Consider the following 21,194-nt stretch of genomic DNA (forward strand, 5'->3'; position numbering starts at 1 on the left):
GAGGCAGAGAGAGGGGGAAGCTTGGAGAAAAAAAAAAAAAAAAAGTGATACTCCGTCCTCTGGGAGTGCAGCAGTGGATTTCCCCCTCCTCATGAATATGCTATTGGCTCCGGCTTGGCTGCCGGCTTCCAGCGGGTTGGGGTGCGGCTTGGCGGCAGGCAGCGACTGGGTCTGCATGCCAATGAGCGGGGCCAAGGACGGCGGCCGGTGTAGGGGCCGCCCGACGGCTCTGCCCTGCCCGCGGGACCTCCTGGACCAGAGACGCGGCGGGGTCGGGGATTGGCCGGGGCGGCGATGGGCGCGGTGCCCAGAGGACGGGTGCCTCGTCCCCCCGCGACGGCCGAGATCGCGCACCGGCTGCTCGGGAGGGTTCCGTTCCGGGTGGCCCCTGCGGCGGCGGTGAGTGGTGCTGCGGAGCAGGGAAGCTCCTGGCCACCTCGGAAGAGAGGAGCGGGACCGTTTTCCAGGCGCTCTGCCAGAATCTCTGGAGTTGGGAAAGGCTGGAGGACGAGAGTAGATGCCAGCGGGCACCGCGGTAGTCCTTGGTTGAGAGGTGATGGTGACAGTGTTTCACTGAGCCGCGGTCGTTCTCCTTGGTGCCACTCGTGACGTCTCGGAGAAAACTAGAGGTTTTTCTTTTCTTTTGTTAGAAGGAAGTGTCCCACTTTGGCTCTTTGTAGTTGTCTTCTCTCTACTTTTGCACAAGATTAGTTGGCCTAGCTCTCAAGACAGGAAAGGGCAGAAAAAAAGTGTTGTCACTGGTGCCATAAAATAAGTATCTGCATGCTTCCTCCCCCCGTATGTTTGAGTATTGGTTGAGAGGTGGGCCAGGAGCATGATTTCTGCTCTGAACTGTATTATAGCAACCACTGTAGCATTACGTTAACTGTATGTCAACCAAATCCTACTTTAGCAGTGGAACACGTAAGTGCATACAAATCACTGCTGTGAACAGAAGGCCTAGCAGTACCTCTGTGCTTTGTAACTTCATCTGGGCCTTCTGAAATCATTTCATGGTAATAGTACATGCCTAAAGAATACCATTCACCAATAAGTTGGTGTAATTTGCATACATCTTTGTCGGAAAAATTAACCCACAGTCCCTCCAGCAGCTGAAATACCATGTTATCCAATTCGATAAAGTAGGAAAGTTGCTGTATATATTTTTCCTTTTTAAACCAGACAGAAGTAAAGTAGTTTCATCAGTAATTTTGAATTCACGGTTTCTAAGTTATAAACTGTGTGTATACACGCTCACTTTATATATGTTATGTGCTTAGTTACTGATAAAATGTGTTTTATTTCCAGAGTGAATTGGATAAGTAAAAAGAGTATCGACTGTAAATAGATGTCTGCTGCTGTAAGGACACCGTTTCCATTTCAGTGTCTCTTTAGTTAGAAGTTGACCGACTACTCTGTCCTGCCAAATGGGCAACGTCTACATGCTTTAAGTGAATTTTTTTGTATCACAGTTTAGTCTGAGTGAACTTCACCACAAAGTGTGCAGTTGCTCTGCAGTATAATGTGGTGTAAAAAGTGTTGAAAATGAAAAGAACAGCAAGTGTACACTGTGTAACAATTTCCCCTTCGGAGACTGAATAAGGAAAAATACTTGTCTAATGATGGGGAAAAAGCTGTTGACATTAAAACACTGTGTGAAGCATATCAATCAACCATACAAATGCAGTGCCAGTGACCTGCAGTTCTTCCGTTCCGGGTGCCAGACGGTATTGCTCTACGTTTTGAGAATTCGGCCAACCAGTCTGTGTTAAAAATGAAAGGCTATTCCATCAGGGTAAGGAAAAAACCTCCAAACAAGCCCAACCCGAGAGTGCGTGCAGTTCGGTGTTCCCTCCCTTGGCCCGGGGCAAGGCGTTGTGAGCGCTGTCCAATGTGCTGAACGGCGGCAATCGCAGCCCGTGGGTACACTGGGGAGTGCCCGTGTTCTCTTCTGTCTCCTTCCCACCTTCGTGCTACTCGGTCCCCCTAGAGCGTTCTGATTCGTTCTGGTGGCTGAGCAAGCCAAGCGTTAAGCAGGTCCCGCGGTCTGATAGCCGTGTGTGTTGGTGTGCTTGCATCTGGTCTGGCCTGAAGTGTGTATGGGTGAAACTAGAAACTTACCATGAACACTTTGTGACTGTTGCAACGTTCTGCTGGTCTTTCTGGTGTTTTATGCATAATCCATTTATAAAACTCAATCAGGAAAATAACTTATGTAAGTGGATACTTTTTCTTTTGACCTTTGGACATTAGACTTTTCTTAGCTTAAGAATCAGAATAGAAAATAACTTGACATCTGATTATGCATGTTAAGTACACACCATTTGGTTGGTTTACAAGGTGAGCTGCTTTTTTTTTTAAACAAAATGCTAAAAATACTGATGTTAGTTAATAGACATGAGTGTAAGCACTGAGTTAATACAATGAAAGTCTTGTTAAATCTATTTCTGTTAAAGATATCTTGAGTATAATAGGAAGGTGGCTGCATTTACAGAAAGAGTGAGCTTTTCATGCAGTTGACCAATTATTGGTGATGAGAAAGTCAGTAAAATTTACACCAATAACAATCAACCTAAAACTTGTAATTTGGTGTTACTTTCCCCTTCAATTCTCCCCACCACCATCTTCCACCCTCGACACATTTCTCACAGTGAAGAGTGAAGACCATGGGCATTTCACAGTCCAGCAAGTTACACCTTTCCAGAAAGTAGCATTGGTTATAACAAATAGTACATATCAAATTACTTTGATGTATGAGGTTAAACCTCAGACTTCATAATTTCATTCCTTTATCTAACACCATAAGAAAGTGAACTTTACTTTCAAATTATTCACAAATTATATTCACAATTATTTGCAAAACATAATGCTTCACTACATGTATTCTGATCTCTGAAGAATATTTTAAATAAATTGCTTTTCATTACAGAAATTTGCAGACAGGAGTTGTTTGAGTTATCAGTTCACATTTAGTTATTCTGCATGGTGGGATTTGGTTTCAGTTTGAATATGTAAGTAAACTCTTTATTTATTTCTTTTTTCTTTTTTAAAGAATGCCATCCTGGTGTTACTATTAAACTTACTGAGTTGCATTGGGATTTTTGAAAATTCTGTAGAAAATGCTAAGAATTTTGAGTTTCAGAACATTTGGAAAATCACTGGTTTTGATGGTTGCAATGAACGTGTGTATGCATTTTATATTGTTAGGATGACAGCAGACGTGTGTGTTGTTTAGAAGCTTGGAATATCAGTGTTTTCTCACTATAAATCCATCTTCAACTTATTTATTTAAAAATACCTTTCAAGTCTGATGTCCTTATATCTTGTTTTCTTGTCCTGATAGCCACATGTCAGTAATGGCTAAACAATAACTAAGGTTTTGAATTTGAACTTATTACATATTCAACCAGGTGACATGATAAAGTGTTGTAGCCTTAGTAAATCACTAAAGTAACAGAGTAACTGAAAATCTGGGTTTCTAGTTTTCTAGTTGAAATCAAATTCAGATTTTTTTTATATATTTATGAAATTTTGCTTTTGCATATTACACAGTTATGGTTATGTTTACAGAGATTGTTCTTGGCAATATCCATAATTTCTTGGTTTCCAGAATACCATTTTTATATGTGGTGTGACACAGTACTGTATTCAGATAATTAACAGAGAACTATATTGGCTTGATGTTGGAAGACACAGTTCCTCGTAATGACTTAGCTTTCTGTCAGGGGAAATACTCAAGTTCTTGTTCTTAAGACAGCAGGCAATCAATTGCTCTGTGGAATAAAAGAAAATTCTGGCTACCTCTGATTAAAACTGGGTCAAGTAACTAAGTAGGACATATAAATGTAAAGGGTTTTATTTTTTATGGTGGGGTTTTATTTATTTGTTTAAGAGATGGAACTTACGCCTTTTTGAAAAGTATCAGAGGCCAGAGCTTTCTTGGCAGATGTGTTTATTAATGCTTGACCATAACATCAGCTACTATTATTTGGGACTGGTTTCTTTAACCCAGTGAAAGTTGAAAGTGTTTAAAATGTGGCCTTCCTCAGTGGTGGTTAAAATATCGAAATGTGTAATTCAGGTAAGCCCATTATAGTTAAAATAACATTAAATTAATTCTGTTTTCCTCCTAGAATTTCAAAGGAGAAAAATAAAACCATACCAACTCTTTTTATGTCAACATCGCTGAAGAGTGAAATTTAGCTGACATCTTAGGTGCTCAACACATACACACAGACCTTTTTTCTCTTCTTATCAGAAATTAAATATCATTTAGTAAATTACGATTTGAGGTCTATGATATTGGTATAAGAAATATGTAAGAGGATAGCTGAGTTATACTACTATTTGGTTGGAAACATGCATATCAGTAAAGGGTTTCATCACCATAGATGATATAGTTGATAGAAATATAGTTCTTCTGTTACTAGTGATTTTTTGGGGAGGGGAGAATCAAAGGAGTGTGTCCAACTGCTTTTATTTGAGTAAGAGAATGATTGAAACTTATTTAAAACAATTAAAACCACATTTGTTCTCATTTATGTGAAAATATCAAACCTTATATGAATCATGACTTTTCCAAGAACTTTTTCCTAAACAGCATATGTAGTCTAATTGGGTTTTGATTTAAACTCTCAGTTAAGCTGGCAGAAAGGAGCAAATGAGAAATATGAAACCAAAATCTCAAGTGATAAAAGAACTCTTCTGCTACAAAAGGTCACATAGACCAGCATCTGCCACAAAGTTTGACTTTTCAATTGCATATCTTAATCACACAATATTTCTGTTATATGCAGAAGTGATAACCTAAGCTAATCAGAAAAAACGCTTGAAAATTAAACCTTCAGAAACCTGCACTGGTGGTCAGCATCTGATACAAATGGAAAACAATAAACTTTAATTACTAAACTGATGCCTTTTCAGAATGTGTTGAAATGTAAATATTTATTTTAAAGCTTTTTAAAAGATTAATCATATGCTTAAAAGCCATTATACTTTCATGTATATATATTTTAAAAGCTTTGTTTAAAATTCTGTGAAACAAATTTGACTGTATAAGTTGATGTTTGCACATACTATTTGCTCAGTTGATTAAAAAAAAAGTAGAATTTTAATTATTTTTCTAAAGTAATTTAAGATAAATATGTGGATGAATTTAGTATGACTAGTCTTGTAATAGCGCACTGGTATATTGATATAAGGAGCAACACTGATTATGTACTGATAGACTTTGTATTTTGGCCTAAAATCCTGATTTTGGCAATCTGCTTCAGTCTCTGGTTTTGAGCTAGATAAATGACATGACACTTGGGGAACCTTATGCACGTTCTTGTACTCACTCAATTTTGTAAATGCTTTGTTGCATTAGGACCAGATCTCTTCACTCTTATAGGAGCAGATTTCCCAGGTTTTCTTACCAGAAGAGAGTTCACCCCACCAAACTTTATTAAAGTTTGCATTTAGTTAAACTTACAAATATTCATCCCATTCTTAGTGTGGATGGGTACTTCATTCCTGATTTAGGAAAAAAAGGACTGCAGATGACTACCACAGAGTAGTTGAAGAGGCTTTCACTCTAGTTCAGCAGCCACCATTTAATACTTTATGGTATTAGGGTCACATGGCTAGGGACCTCAGGGCTCTGCCCTCAATTTTGCTTTGTTCACTGATTCTCTTTGCATCAAGCAGTATGCTTCACATGCACCTTGCAGAGGATGCGTCAGTCTTGCATCTTCATTTCATGTTCTTCTAGGAAAAGTAATCAAAATGCAAATTATAGTTCTATCACTTATCCTGCCTAAAAATCATTTGGTCTATACTTAGTAATTTATCACTTCAGTCTTGCACTAAGATCCATAATGTATTTAGATCTGTGAATTGCCTAAAAGAGAAAAAGTAACTTAGAAGCTGAATTCTTAAATATTACTTTTTGAGAAGTATCATTCATAACACCCTGGAAGACAGAAAAATTAAATAATTCATCTGACAAAAAGAAAAAAAAAGATATTGAGGGTGGACATCCACATCAAATATAAAAGTTGACTCTCTTTGTAGTCAGTGAGGATGCATAGGTAATTCTAGAGCATAATTCAGTTCACAATAAACTGGACGTCTAAAAATAGGACAGATGGATTATGCCCTAAAAGTACCTATTTTCTGTTCATTGTCTCTAAAGAGCACATACTGTCATTTTATCTCTGATACAAACACCTCCACTATTGACATCTAAAGACATATTAGATGAATCCTAAGAAAGTGATTTTGGTAAGTTTGGATGAAATTGTGTTCTTACGCAAAATATAACTGCTTGAAAGTTTGTGAAATCCTGCTACTTGTGCTGTCCCACTCCAACCTAGTGAAATGACAAGACTCTCTCACATCTCTGATAACTGTGTTCTGTCACTGAAGGATGTGTGAGCTATGCAATCTGCTTCTTAGGGAAAAGAATAGGAAAGGCCCTTGCATGACAAACTATATTTTTATCACTTTTTTGAGAGAGGGGAGGCCAACAGCTTCTATGTATTACTTTTCCAGTTGTTATTTCTACTATAACTAAAATTGTAGGTCATCTCCTTAATAACAATTTTTTTGCAGGTAAATCTGCTACAGATTATTTCTTTTATTTTCTCATCTCTTCAGAAGGCAGGTTAGGGTTTTTTGGTAGAGGTGTCTATGTGTGTGAGAATTCCTATGTATTACACTGGGCTTCATTTTAATTCTTTAGACCAAATCAGAGGGAACTCCCAAGCCTCTACCCAATCTCTGTCACTCGAGAGAGACATATTCTTAGACTTTTATGCCACTTTACTAAAATAACCATACTGTACTTCTCTATGTACTTTTCACTGTTCTCTTGTCAGAACTGTAGAGCAAACATTGCTAAGCGAGAGCGTGTGATAGTTTGATTTACTTTACAGCATCAATCAGATGAATACAAATTTAGCGAGGCACTAGAGACACATTCTGGCTTGTAGAGAGATTTTATTAATTTGAAGATATGTTAAAAAAATAAAGGCCAGTTTATTTTTGGATTTGTGATCTGACCTTGTTTACAAACAGGGCAGATACATGAAAGATGTAGATTGTTCCTTTAGAGCGTGCACATTGAAGAGTTGTATCCAATGAGCTCCCGGTCCATAATGAGAAAGAGATGAGATCAACACTTGATATTCTCTCACCCTTCATCTCATCTCTTTCGTCCAAGCTAGTGGACATTTTTCAAAAGATGTGTTTGAAATAGCACTGTTGTAAAGCTTTGATGGAAGAACCTGATGGGACCCTTTGAAACACTGGTTGAATGCAACCAAATTGTTGGGATGAATGGTAATGATAAATGTTGAACTGATAAACTTCAGCAGTTCTATATGAATGTCTTGGTCATTTGAACTGTCTTGGAGATCTTGATGTGAATGTTCACCTTTCATGTAGATTGGTGTTGAGAGACCATTCAGAGATTTCATCATTTGAAGACAACTTGCTGATTAAAATCAGTAGCAAAGATGATCTGAAGTTGCCAAAACCCAATATGTTTGGGTCTAAATTTTTAGAAATTCTGCAGCAGTTTCGAAGTCAATGTGGATGTTTTAACGAATTTCAATGAAATAAGGGGGAAACTGTAGTGGAGAAATAACAAATTGAATAAATATGAATTTTCATTTTGATATATGACAATGGCATTTTAAAAACTTTTTTTTTTTTTTTTTTTATTTTATCTAGGCATGTCCCTTAGGGAAGCCCTTATATTTTCAAATTTATTATAAAATTTATAAAAGAAAAAAAATTATTTTAAAATGTGCAGTATATTGTAGCTTTCAGGAGATATTTTCCAGTCAGCAAATATGATACCTAGAATGCTTTTAAAATGCATGCTTAAGTTTTGCTGATCCTCAGGATGTTAGGCTAGATGTTGCTTTCAATTTGCCTGAACGTTTATGTAAATGGTATCTTGGGCCTGTTGACACATTTCTTATCAATGAAACACCATAATGAAGTATCTTTATTACATTTTTAAAATATTAACAATCAAGAACCAGAAGACATTCTTTATCAAAGAAGGGGAAAAGATGGATTGTCAGTGTTACTTGGAAAAATAGGTTTTTTTTTCATTTTATGCGCTCCTTAGGACAATAGGAGAGCTTCCAGGGTTTGTTGACTGATGATTTCCTGATCTTTGCTCTACATTGGTTAGTTTGCTCTCTGTATTTGAGGGGTTACACTCACGGGTTCTTTTCAGAAAAGCAAATTCTGTGTGAGATATATTCATTCAGAGACATACTTGGATTTAAAGAGCTGTAAAGGAAGAATTTGAGCGACTTTTAAATGCTTTAAAATCTGTATTAAAAGTTAATTATGTATCTTGCAGATTTCTGTGTGTAGTAATAGACAACTAAATAGAAGACCACAAATATAAAACATTTATTCATGTACCCAGGTTCCTCATAAGGAACAGTATATCAGACAGAAAATCTGTTGCTAGCATGGGAAATTTATACTTAAGTCATATTAGTTGATTTATTAAGCCCATGAGTCAAGAAAAAAACCCATTATTACTATAACTTAATCATTTAGATGGGTATCTTTATTGCTGTTAGAGTTAATGGTTTCAGTGGCACTAAAATGATCTCTGCTGAGATTTTTGTATTTGTATATGTGCACACTGGATTAAAAACCAGGTATCTTTTAAAATAAAACCCACCTTGTAGAAGGAAACAAAACAAACAAAAAAAAAAAAAAAAACAAAAAACCCCAAAACCACAAAAGCAAAACTGAATAAACAATAATTTTTTTTTTAAGGCTACTTTGAAAAAAATGTGCTTATAAAAATTACATGCAAATTTCCCATGGGTACTCCTAACATTGCCTTTGCATATGATATTAGTTAAAACTGGATTCCTGTGTGGAAGAGCTTTAGGATAACAAGGGCCTTTTATTTATTCCCAGTTGCAATTAAAAGTTCTTATGCATTCAAAGATTTATAACTGACTTTAAAAGAAAATCGCTTTGTGGTGAAATCTGGTATAGCACATCTCACTTTAAAAATAAATTATTTTTAAAATGAGAAAACTATACATTTAAGTTTCAGTGTATAATATAAAAAAGTTAAAATTATGTATGTCAGTCATAGTTTTTTATTAAAAGCAGCTACAAATAATCCAAAATCTGTGCTTTGGAAAAAACTAAAGCATCTGGAAAATTTCAAGAGGAATATTATTGTAATACCTACATAGAATACTGATCATTGGTAAATTCCTTCAGAAAGTTTCTGGTGGCTTTCCAGTGGCATGTGTCTGTACTGATTGCAACCATGTTAAACTCAGGCAAGTGGTGTAATCTGTGGAGAAGGATCTGTGTCATCAGAGCCTAATTAATTCATTGAAGTTTTTGTTGTGAATTATTCCAAATGCATCTGTTTTGGAGGATTGCAAATTTTATACCTCTGTAAGTACAAGACCATCCTTCCATGTTTTCCTTTCACACCATGTTCAAGCTGTTAAGATTGTGATACAGTGTTTTAAAGAGAGACTGGGAAGTTTTTATAAGAAGGAAGTTGTTTTTTTCACAGGATACAAGTGCGGGACCAGTCCTGTGCAGGGGGATGTCCCAGCCTATGCTGCCAGTAACATAGAGGCTCTGCCACTTCAGCTGTGTAGCTGGAGCAGGACCAGGTCTGAAGATACATGGGGATTAGCATCCACTGGCTTGAGTTTCTGCACTTAAAAAAAGGAAGCAAAACAAAACCATAGCCAAAGTCTCGTGGGATGGCTTTTAGAATTCGTCATGAATTCAAAAATGAGAGACGCTCATTTCCAGTCCCATTCTGCTCTGAAGCTAAAGCCTTCCTGTAAATATTTCTACACAGAACCTGACAGAACTTGGACCAGTATTATGAACAAATAGGAGTTTCTGAATAACGTATATTAGCAAATTGTCTTAAAAGCAGAATTATTTTTTGTACTTTTTTTTTTTTTCTTTTATGCCTTCTGATAGAACAACGCTTGGGGAAATGACTCCTATTGTGAGCTGTTTAGCTAACAAGATACACGATATCTTGCTAGCTAGATTTCAGGAGTTCAGGAAGTGAGGCTTGTTGCTTTATATCCCAGTTTATTTAGAAGTGCATTATGGTTTCTTTTGCATTCATTTAAATCTTACAAATGTTAAAGCTGAATCTTATAAATATCCATTTTTTTTTGCAACCCCACTATATTAATGAAATTAAATTATTACTGTAATGATGGCTTTTAAAAATTCAGCAGCTGAGATTGATTCCTGTGACGTGACCTGAGTAAATGTACTGCAAGCCAATCTTTGTATGACAGATGTGAATTTAAAATAATGTTTTATTTTCATTTGTAAATGTAGAACAATTTTCTCTGGTCAGTAATCTACAATGACAAAAGCCAGGATTAACTGTTTTCAATGGCTGTGTCATGTCATTGAAATCAATGGCTTTGCTTAAATATAATAACTGTTGTGAGAGCAGGAGGCACATGATACACTTTAAAATTCAAATACATAAAATCAAAGGGACAGATTTGATGCAGACTGATTTGCCTTACAAGCCTTACTACAAAAAGCAATATGCAGAGTGCTTCAAATGCTCATTTCTTTGACTGACGTTACTAATTTGTAATTATTGTCAGATTAATGTTTTTTTCCCTTTTCTTTGTTGTTGTACTTGATCCCATTCCCTTATTCTATTGATTTTTCAGCCACACTATAGAAAAATATTATGAGCTTAACTTGTTCAGCTGTCCAGGAGGGGGAAATCTTGAAGAAGACAAAGCAGAATTAATTTGCCTGTTCCAGCAAAGAGTGTAGGTCATCTACCAGGGTTAAAAGGAGAGATGCTGATCAGTAGCATTGCTCATTTAAATCCAGAGGAGCTCCTTTGATTGCTGTACACACACTCTGTATTTATGCTGGTATATATATATATACTGTTAGAATTTAAGCATAAGTTGAAGAACTGATCAGGTAATGGAAGTTTTGCTCTCTAGTACATTTCAACATTCATAAAAAAAGGTAGTAATTTTAACAATGACTCATCTTAAATAAGAATTACAGATGTTGTACACATATATGTATGTATACATGTGATACATATATATGTGTGTGTGTCTTTACAGAAAGTGCAACAAGGAAATTACTGAAGTGGGACCAAGCATCTGGGAGAGGCTAGGACAGTCTTGAACAGTCCTGAAGTATAGGCTCCTATGGAAATCTTTGAAATGTCCTGGATTGTGTAACATTAAGGAGCAGTTTAGAAAGTAGAGGAGAATGTAACAGTTGTTTCTAAATAGTCTTTTCCTTTTTTCAGTCACTGGTTTGTTTTCTGAGTGATCTGGAAATGTAAGTTATTTCTTTCGTCAAAACTTTAGAAAAGGTCCACAGTAAATGTGGAGTATGCAAACAATAAATTGCCAATGTCATAGCCAGGATGTGCACTAACCCTGTTTTGCATTGGTCTTTGCAACTCCTTTGTAGAGATGCTCCATGTGTTTGGACTGAAATTTGTATCACTGGTTGGAACAAAACCACCTAAATCACCATGTATACTAATACCAATACATGCCTAATACTAATAGATTATGGAAGAAGTTACCTCAAGTGTTTTGCTTTCTTATTTGGAATATTTTAGGTTACTTTTGTTTCTGCTTCTTTATTTGTTCATTACATAATGAAGTTCTTTGTTTTTGTGGGGTTTTCTTGAGAATAGGATCTTTTGATTGCTGTGATTATCTAGGAGATCAGGTTTTTGTTACTGTTGTATCATCTGAGTTTTAGATTTTTTTTTCTGAAATATTTATATGTGCTAGCTTGTGCAATATAACCATGAATTAGTCACTTCCAAAATATTTATATAAACTTTTCTTTTTTTTTTTTTTTTTTTTCAGTTTCCTGTCTACTTGTGGTTGTTTCATGTTTGATTCCTGGAGAAACATTCCTCCTTAAAGTTTGGTATGAATGTAAATATTTATAGCATGATTTTTTTAATAGTTTTTAATATAGTCCTGGTTTGAAGAGAGCTGATATTTGGGATGGAAGAGATCTTTTTTCTCCTTTTATAGATGTTTAGATCTGCAAGAGGAAGAAATGACATGTTTTACAGCTTGCAGGAAATATTTACATGTCAGAATTTTACCAGACTTAGGACTGGCACAGAAGATCAGTAGGCTCAGAGGGAGGAATAAAAGATCTGTGAGTATCAGTAAGATTTTTTTGTGTTGCTCTAACTCTGTGGTGTACAGGATAGAAAATGGTGTTTAAGGTATATATGGATAAAGAGATGTTTGAAATGATTTGATGATAGTTTGAAAGAGAAGGAAAAGACCTGAAACTTTTTTTTTTTTCCCCCCCACTTACAAATCATGGTGCTATTGCGGAACTCAAATATTACAGTAATTTGGCAATGAGGGTGTCCTGTAACATGCAGTGCATCATGTGGTGCACCTGTTACTCCTCAAAGGGCTGGTGCTGCTTCAAATTCTTTTCTTTCCTTTGTGTCTTAGTAGAGTTAAAAGGCAACTATTTATTACAGGGTCTGTACACACTTAGGCAGCCATTCACAAATCTCAAGTACTTGAACTGTGTACAGGCAGCTGCCCCGAGGCTGTGTCTCCATTAGCATTTTAGTTCAGGTTAGGGGTGTGCTTTCCAAACAAATCTCCCACTCCCACTGCCATTCTTGTTATATCTTGATTCATGCCACAGAGAAATCCGGGAGCACCCAGACTGCACGACTTTTGCTGAAAGTAGAGCCGCACAAGTGCCCCAGAAGCACGTATGATGGGTTGCAGGCTCTAAGAGACATGCAGTCTGTAGGAATAAGGTTAGCTTGGAGTAAACCAAATGAAACACATATAATGTGGATGGCAAGCTCTCAGCACTGTTTCAGTCTACAGTAGAGTGTTTTGACGGAGCCACACTCCTGGTTAATATTCATGTAGCCATAGTTAAAGAGCCTGAAATTCAACCCTCACTTGGAGATTATTCCCAAAGTGTCTCAGAAGTTTCTTCAGGACTACAGCTCAAGACCCTGAGCTGGATCTCTGAAATGATTCACTGCACCTGGTTTTATATAATCATAGCATTAGTGATCATGTATTACCATTCCCCCCCCCCCCCTCCCCTCCTCCTCTGTCTTCTGCTGGCATGCCTATGGAGATGATGCACAGCATGGTGCAGATTTTTGCTTTATGCCTTCCTTGCAGCTGCCAAGCCTCTGCAGCAGAGAACCACTGCAGCTCTGCTGCATTTTGGACTCTTTGGGCTGCCTCTGTCTTCGCTGTGGAATTCACGTCAACTTCCCAGGACCAACAGAACTGTCAGTGCCCCTTCTGGCTACTCTTGAGTTTTTAGTTTCAGAACAATGCAAAAACATCTAAGCAAGCAGGAAACTGAAAAAAATATGTGGGGAGGGAGGGAAATTGGCAACAGTGGAACAAGTCTAACCTTCCTTCATAAAATACTGCCGTCTTCTAGCTTATTTTCTTGTTTCCTACTAGAAGAAATGAAAAGGTTGTGGAACAGTGTTAAGTCTGGATTTAGGTAACTATTGAACTGACAGCCAGATATGCAGGAAAGCCTAAATAACTGGTTTTTAATGACTTAATTTTCTACATACCTATGAGTACTTAATTTTCGTTGGATTTTTCAGCATAGAGGACAACTGTATCTGTGGTATTGATATTATTTTTCTCCACAGAGTAAAGCTTTTTTCTTTGAAAGACTAAGAATATACTGTGTAGTTCTTCAGAAAATATGATGCTAGAAGAATATTGCCTTGCTGATTGAAGTTCTACCTTTCCAATTTTTATTATTTTGGCATTTTTACTGCAGTACTCCCAGTAATTATAGGTGGTCATTGTTCCTGAACCCTGAGAATTCATGCCATGTATTGACTTAAGTTAGTTTACTCTGCTTTTGGGAAACAAGTAAGTTCTAGAGATCATGATCAGCCCTGTTCCAATAGTAACAATGTTCTTGAAGAACTGTGGGGCTTAATGTTTTTTTAGCCTTTGGTAACCACCAGGAAGTTTTTTTATGTTTTCCCCAACTGAAAACTTGTGTGGGGCTAAAAGGAGGCAAGAAGTGATTCCTAGCAAAATGGATAAAGAAACTGTTGGAATAGTATCAGTGTGTGTTACTGAAACATCAGGGAGAGACCTGCAGGTGATGAACACTTCCTTCACCACCAGATGCTCTGGAGCTGACCAGGAACTGCAAGGGAGACCAATCAACAGAGGCAGGACATTGTCCTGCCAGTGGGAAAAGGAGTCAGAGGGGCAGGTAGTCAAATTGCGTATTTGACTTAGGTTATCACAAGAATAGAATCATAGAATCATAGAATAGTTAGGGTTGGAAAGGACCTTAAGATCACCTAGTTCCAACCCCCTGCCATGGGCAGGGACACATCACACTAGACAGACAACATATTCCTATAAGGCTTCAGTTGGATGTATCTTAGATTATACTTGCGTTTCTTTATCCTGAAGCCTGAAGGAGCTGATTCTGAAGAATCAGAAAACTGAAGAGTGTGTATTTCTGACAACCACTATAAAGAAACTGATGTACTACACTGCTCAGTGATCTGCTTGAAGTCATGTCCTATCTTTAGGAATAAGCTTGGGAGTTAAAATCAGTGGTAGACCAGACAGAATATTTGCTAGTTTGCAAAGTTTCCTGTTAATTCATATTGGGCAGTAGTCAATTTATCATACAATGATTCAATAAAATAACTTTTTATATACTTTTTGGTTAGTATAATTTCATACATGAAGGGGTATCTTGTTAGAGATAAATTTCATTTTAAAATGAACTTAGAATGGCATTCAGAATCCTAATTTTCTCTAAACGTGTGGTAAACCCACCAAAATTTCATCTAAGTTTGGTTCTCACTGTTTCATGCATTAGTTCTGTTGTTCTTTTGTAATAATGAAGATAGAATCAATGTTCCTGTAGTTCTTACTGAACTTTTTGTGTAGCTCCTTTAGGACTTTTTTTTTCTTTCTGATGTCTAGTGGCAAATAGTTGGATGGAAGGAGATTGTATTTATTTAAATTATAGGAAGTGGTATAGCCAAACTAGTAACCAAAACCAGAAAAAAAAAATACAACTTGGAATATATTGATATACTAGTGGAGGGATTTGCTTCTTTTGTGCCCTTTGCAAAAACAGGGCTTCGGCCTTATTAGTGGCTACTGACTGATGAAGGCATTTAAGTGCAGTTTCTTACGTGACAGAGAAGGATTTTGTTTGTGTATTGGACACATAAATGAGAAGAACATCTCACTCTGCAGCTGTGACACATTACGATGTAGGCTTTTGCCTAATGCATTAAGATTTCGCTATTAGCAGTTTGTCTTAGACAGTTTCATGTGTTACTCTTTACCTGCTTGAACACTCTAAAGTACACTGGTACACAGCATGGTTTGCTATGATGCAGCAGGGTTGTGCTAAATACATTTCCAATTCATGCCCACCAGTAAAGTTGACAATTTAAAATATCTGTTAGGATATAGCTTCTCTTTCCTTTTTGTTGTTTGCTACTACATAGCCTTTTTGCTTTCCCCTTCTTCAGATTCTCTACCAAACTAATCTCTCCTGGTATGTTTGACTGTGGGTATTTGATATAGCAGTACGTTGAAGTAAGGACAATTTTCTGAAAGAGGAAATATGAGTATCCATGACAGCAGAGCTGCAACTGAAAAGTGTAGTTTACAGTGTATAGAAGTTGGGTAAGAATAAGCTGTGTACCCATGAAACAGAAAAGGGTGACTGCAGAGGTATCTTGGCTTTTCATTTATTGTTTGTGTTGGTTTGATTCTGGCTTGCTCTACAGAACATAGTGCTTTTAGTTTGAAGAAGTTTAATGTATAAATCCACAGGAAAAATCGAAGTCCTTCTTTAAAATGGTACCTTTAGGTTTTGTAACATCAGATATGGAATCTCATCTGTTTTGTTTAAATGAAAAATAAAAATCTGTTTTAATTATGCAGCTTTCAGTTTTGCTGAATTTTTTTTTTGTCTTATGAAGAGAGATAAGTAATTATATAATTTACTTTATTTGTGATTTATCTTTACTTGTTCACTGCATCTTTTTAGCCTCTTCCTTTGTCAGGCTTTCCCCCAAATAAATAAATTTTAGCCTTTGTAATCTCTGTCAGTACTCTTTCTTTTTAAACTCTTTCTCAACGGTGTCTTTATTTTAGATAGTGGTTGGTCCCAGATGAGTGTTTTCATTGATCCATGCATATCAAGAGGGTTTTCCCCTCCTTCAGTGGTCATACTGAGTTTTTAATTCTAGACAAAGTATTTCATATGGTTCTTTCCTGTGTGCATCTATTAGCCTTGGCAGGGCTGGATTCCATCTGCCGTTGTTGCTCCTTTCACTGGGCTCTTTTAAGCAACCCAAAAGCTCCTTGGCTGGCTCTGGCTTTGATTGACCTAAGACTTGCTGTGTCACTTGTAAACATTTCTATCTTATTTTCAGTCCCATTTCCAGATGATTAATAAAGTAAAGAACCTGGGGGCACCCTGCTGTTAACATTTAGCCACATGGAGCAGTGACTGCTAATAAATGTATTCTGTCTTTGTATTCTGCTTTTTGTACCTGTTTTGTAATCTGACAGTGGTTAACTTCTCATCCTGTGATTACATAGTTTCCGTAACAGCCTTCTGTGGGAAGCATTCTCAGAGGCTCTTTGGAAGTCCAGAAAATGTTTTTAACTAGTTCTCTTTAATCTGCTATTTTTTAACATGCCAAAAGATTTCTAATAGGTTAAGGAGACTTACAAGGCATTAAGGCTTCTAACTTTAATCCAGATATTTAACACTTTTAATTGGTACCTCAGTGTATTTATTCCTGCAGTAATAAGTTTGTGGAGCTGTTTGAATTCTTCCTTGGTTCTCTCAGTAATTACATGAAGATGACCACTCTCCTGCATTGTTCTGTATACAAACTGATCTCAGTGTGATTGTGGATTTCTTTGCGTTAGTCTTAAATTGCTTTTGGACTCTTGAATAAACAGCATTACATTCTTGGTATATATTGATCTTTTATTTATTGATCTGTTCCAGCCATTCTTTTTACGATATCTGAGTCATTGAAATCTCCTTATCTTTGCTTAAAAAGGTTGGTATCACCTCAGTGCTATCTGAGACAAAATGTGAAAAATAATGATTTCCTTCTATATTCCTGTCTTGTCCAGTTTCTCCTTTAGCTTTTTGGGAGGGCAGTAAGGATCTCTCTTGGTTATATTTTTCATATAGTTACTCCATATATTCTCATTTAGCCATCCCACTTCCATATTAAGATGTGCCTGTCACTGTTTATGCATTTTGAATACCAGAAGTGTTCTGTTCCAGGTACACTGGCAAATCCACTAATAGCTTAACATGTTGCAGTCCCAAAAGTAACCTGAATACTCCTTGTTCAAAGATCCAAGTGGGGTTTAGACTAATATTTTTTAAATTTTATTTTATTTTTAACTATGTACCACTTGGAAGGGAGAATAACACGTTTTTTCCCAAAGAAAGAGGCTAAAATTGTAGCTTCTGGGAATTCTGGGTCCTGCAACCGAGAAGTGAGAATCCTGGAAATTTTCACTGTGATACTGTTTCCAAGTCTCTTCCTGCCTGGATGTGTTGCAGCATCTATGCACACACATAACTTATTTTCTGAGGTGCTGCTTTTTAATATGCATGGTTTCTGTTCTATTCCAACAGAGAAACAGCATCTTTTTTAAACTTTCTCTCCACCCTCCTCTGAAAAAATCAGGTGGGAGGATGCTCTTTGTTTAATTGCCTAGTAGCTGGTGAACTTAGTTAAGGTGTAGGGAGTTTGCTAGTACATATTCAGTGCCCTCCACAGCTTGATGATATTCAGTGACTTGAACATAGTGAAGCAGTAGGAATAGCAACAAGTGGTAGTTGATCAGATTTGGCTGAAAACTGTTTAGGGATAAGTTGCTCTGTCCTCAAATTTTATTTTTTTTCCCCTCCATATTTCCATATTTCCAGTTAGATTTTGATGAGGTTTATTTTAATAAAACCAGTACTAATAATAATTTTGAAAGTACTTTGAAAGAAAATCTCCAATCACATCTGTTGATTTTTTTTAATCATATATGTCTTAGATAGCTTTTGCCTCATACAAAACTCTGCTGCTGCACTAGAATCCTCATCCTGTCAGCAAAGGAGGGTGCTCTTATGCTACAAGAAGCGTGAACTAACTACTCAAACTCTCCTAGCTACCCTATTAATGATTTTAGGCTTTGAACAGAACAGTAGTGGAACAGCTAGCCTGTTTGAATTCTCATCTGAGCATACCTACCTCAAGATACGCATTCCAGTGAATGTTTTAAGCCATTAAAGGTTACAAGGTTAGAAATGTTACCAAAGTTATATATATGTAGTAAAAGACCAGAAGAACTTTTGTCTCAGTTAATAGCTTCTTCTGGGCCTTCCAGCATACACAAGGGCTATTGCAAAACATCAAAATATGTTCAGTGGGTACAGGGTACATCTCTTTTACCTCTATTGCTGTTTTATGGTGATGGAAATAGAATCCCTTCTTTATCCTACTCTCAGAACCATAGAAGTAGGAAGTATTTAGGAGGATACTCTGAGGGAACAGTGTCCAAGGGAAATTAAGAGATCAGACCTGGCTTTCATAGGCTCTAAGCACTCATATCCTGATTTAGGATACAAATTAGGATCTAATTTCTAGCACATGAAAAAAGCACAGGAAGAGTATTTTTTAATGCACATAAGTCAGATCAGTGTACTTGGCAGGGAATAATGTGCCTTTTGAATACAGGTTACTAAAATGAAGCAGAAGATGAAATATTTATTCAGAATTTTTGGTGTTTGTCACTAATCATTCTGGATACCTCTGTAAGATCTCACTGCCACAATAAAGAATAAAGTTACATTGTAGCATTGAGGTGTTATTTGTTGTAGGGTTTGGGGCTTTTTTGTTTATTTTTGTTGCATGTAATACAAATAAATGATGAAGGCAGCCAACAGGAAAATCTTTGTCTTTACTACAAGTGGCTCACATAAAGATGTTGCTGATACAGAAAACATTTACAGCCAGGTGCAATGCTTACCTATTTTTACATGAGAAAGAACATGCTGTATATAGACTGTCAGGAGATGAGATGTCTAGATGGAAGAGAAATCCGGACAGCGTGGTGTGCAGATCCCTTTAACATGAACCTGAGCTGCTCAGCTGACTTAATAGTAGGAATTTTGTGCTTGTGAACAACTCACTGGAAATTGATATCATATCAGGTTTTGCTTTCTGTTTGGACGTAATCAGTCGTATACTCAGGGGCTAGAGATTTTGTGATAAAGTATTTCTGCTTTCTTTTTAGCTAGCAAAAGCTGACTGATGGGCAGCTGCAAAGATATCATAATAAAATGTTTATTTAATTTTATTTGCTTTCCAGATTAAGTAACATATTAAAAGAAGCTATTTCACTGTTTAAAATAGTGACAATACTTCCTTACACGTTACTTTTCAAAGACCCACTGAAGGCCAAAAGCTTTATCACACAGCTTTCCTTTGCATGAACAAGTTCTGTATTATTTTTTCTCTACATAATGAGAAAAATATTCACCTACCATCTACCTAGTTACGATATATTAATGAAAACTTAAATGTCTTCTAAAAGACTATCACAGACAAAGTGAGCCTAAATGCTTTGAGGTAATATTTCAGTGAAAAGAAGCCTCTCTTCTAAAATGCACCCATGAAGACTGTTTTCTTCTTCTAATAGTCCCCTCCATGAGAAGAATAATTGCTTGCCAGGCCACTCTCAGAGAAACTCACCATTCGAAGACTGAGAGCGCATATGCGATATATATACAGAGCAAGGGGAGGGCACTTTCTGTACTGCTGACTTTTGAAAAAGGTGCTGACCTAACTGCTTCCATATAGGTGACATCCTGTGGCCATCGCATTGCAGGTGGGGTCTGCTGGAGTACCACAGGGTGTGTGCGTTTAGTGCCCCTTGCATCATTCCTCAGGAAAGCAATTGACTAGCTTGAAATAATCCCTTGTGGTTTCCCACCTTACAAAATGATACATTTTACTCTGTCTGGGCGGGCTTTAAGATGTTTTCATGCACAAGATGTTCCCATGTGCTGGCAGTCACTAGCAGTTGAAACAGTTCCTTGAGATCTTTGGCAACAACAATAAATAGCAGCAGCTCATAGTTCTGCTGGTGACTGGCACCAAGATCAAGCTCAAATAGGCAGCATTTTGAATGAGTGCTGAACAAAAGGGTTAACTCACTTTTTGAGCACCAATTGTTTTCTCTACATAGTACCTACTTTTCTAAGTTCTTTTCCACTAAATCAACACAATTAGCATTAAAAGCATTAAGATAAGATCCTTGTGTCGAGAAGGGAAATCAGTTAGGTCTCCCTAGGGAATGGCTGTTATGGAAAAATGTTTCTTCGTTTTCGCTACGGAGTTGCTGGGCTTTTTTTTATGAACAGAAGATGGTATGTTTGCATGCATCTTTTAGCTTCCAAAATGCATAAACTGCAGTGCACTTCAGGATGTTAAAACTGCATCTGGGTTGAGCATCTGCGTAAGAAGTCAGAATTCAGTGCATGCTAAGATAGTAATGTTATGAACCTTTCAAATGTTTCTAAGCTAGAAACTTGAAAGGGTATTACAGTAAATTTAGGATGACTACAATTTGATGCTTTCTGTCTGTAATATCTGTAAAACTATTTGTGTAATGGAGTTTCCAAATGAAAGCCTGGATAGCTTTACTAAAAAAATAAGAAGATATTATGTGCAGTATTTTGTGAGGCTTGTCTTCTGTCTTGTTAACTCAGGGATCAAATACGAGATCCCGGTATTTCTTAGGTCTGGGGGATCAAATGTGTTTATTTCAGCCTTTATGAGGGTTAGTGAGGGACTATTTATTTTGGAGGTTTCCATTAACTCCCAGGGAATTATTTCTCAGGACAGTTTCCTCCAAAAAAGGCAAAATAGCTTGCCTACAGAACAACATTATTTTTATTTTTGAGGGACCAATTGCATGCAGACAGGAGTAGTTAAGAGCACCCTCTTAAAGATTAAATCTTCTATATTACAGTGAAGGGTTTTACCTGGAGATGGGTGATGTTTTCTGCCTCTAATTTGTATTTAAGGCTACTACATGGTATAG

General features: G+C 36.9%; 1 protein-coding gene across 1 annotated transcript in view; it reads left to right on the forward strand.

The window, feature by feature from the left end:
* Positions 1-21,194, forward strand: part of NALF1 (NALCN channel auxiliary factor 1) — a 474,418-nt gene that overhangs the window by 3,060 nt on the left and 450,164 nt on the right. The window lies entirely within an intron of this gene.

Source organism: Neopsephotus bourkii, unplaced genomic scaffold, assembly GCF_033783945.1.
Source record: "Neopsephotus bourkii isolate Nb327-2 ecotype Australia unplaced genomic scaffold, CSIRO-AGI_Nbou_v1 NB_1760, whole genome shotgun sequence".
Lineage (NCBI taxonomy): Eukaryota > Metazoa > Chordata > Aves > Psittaciformes > Psittacidae > Neopsephotus > Neopsephotus bourkii.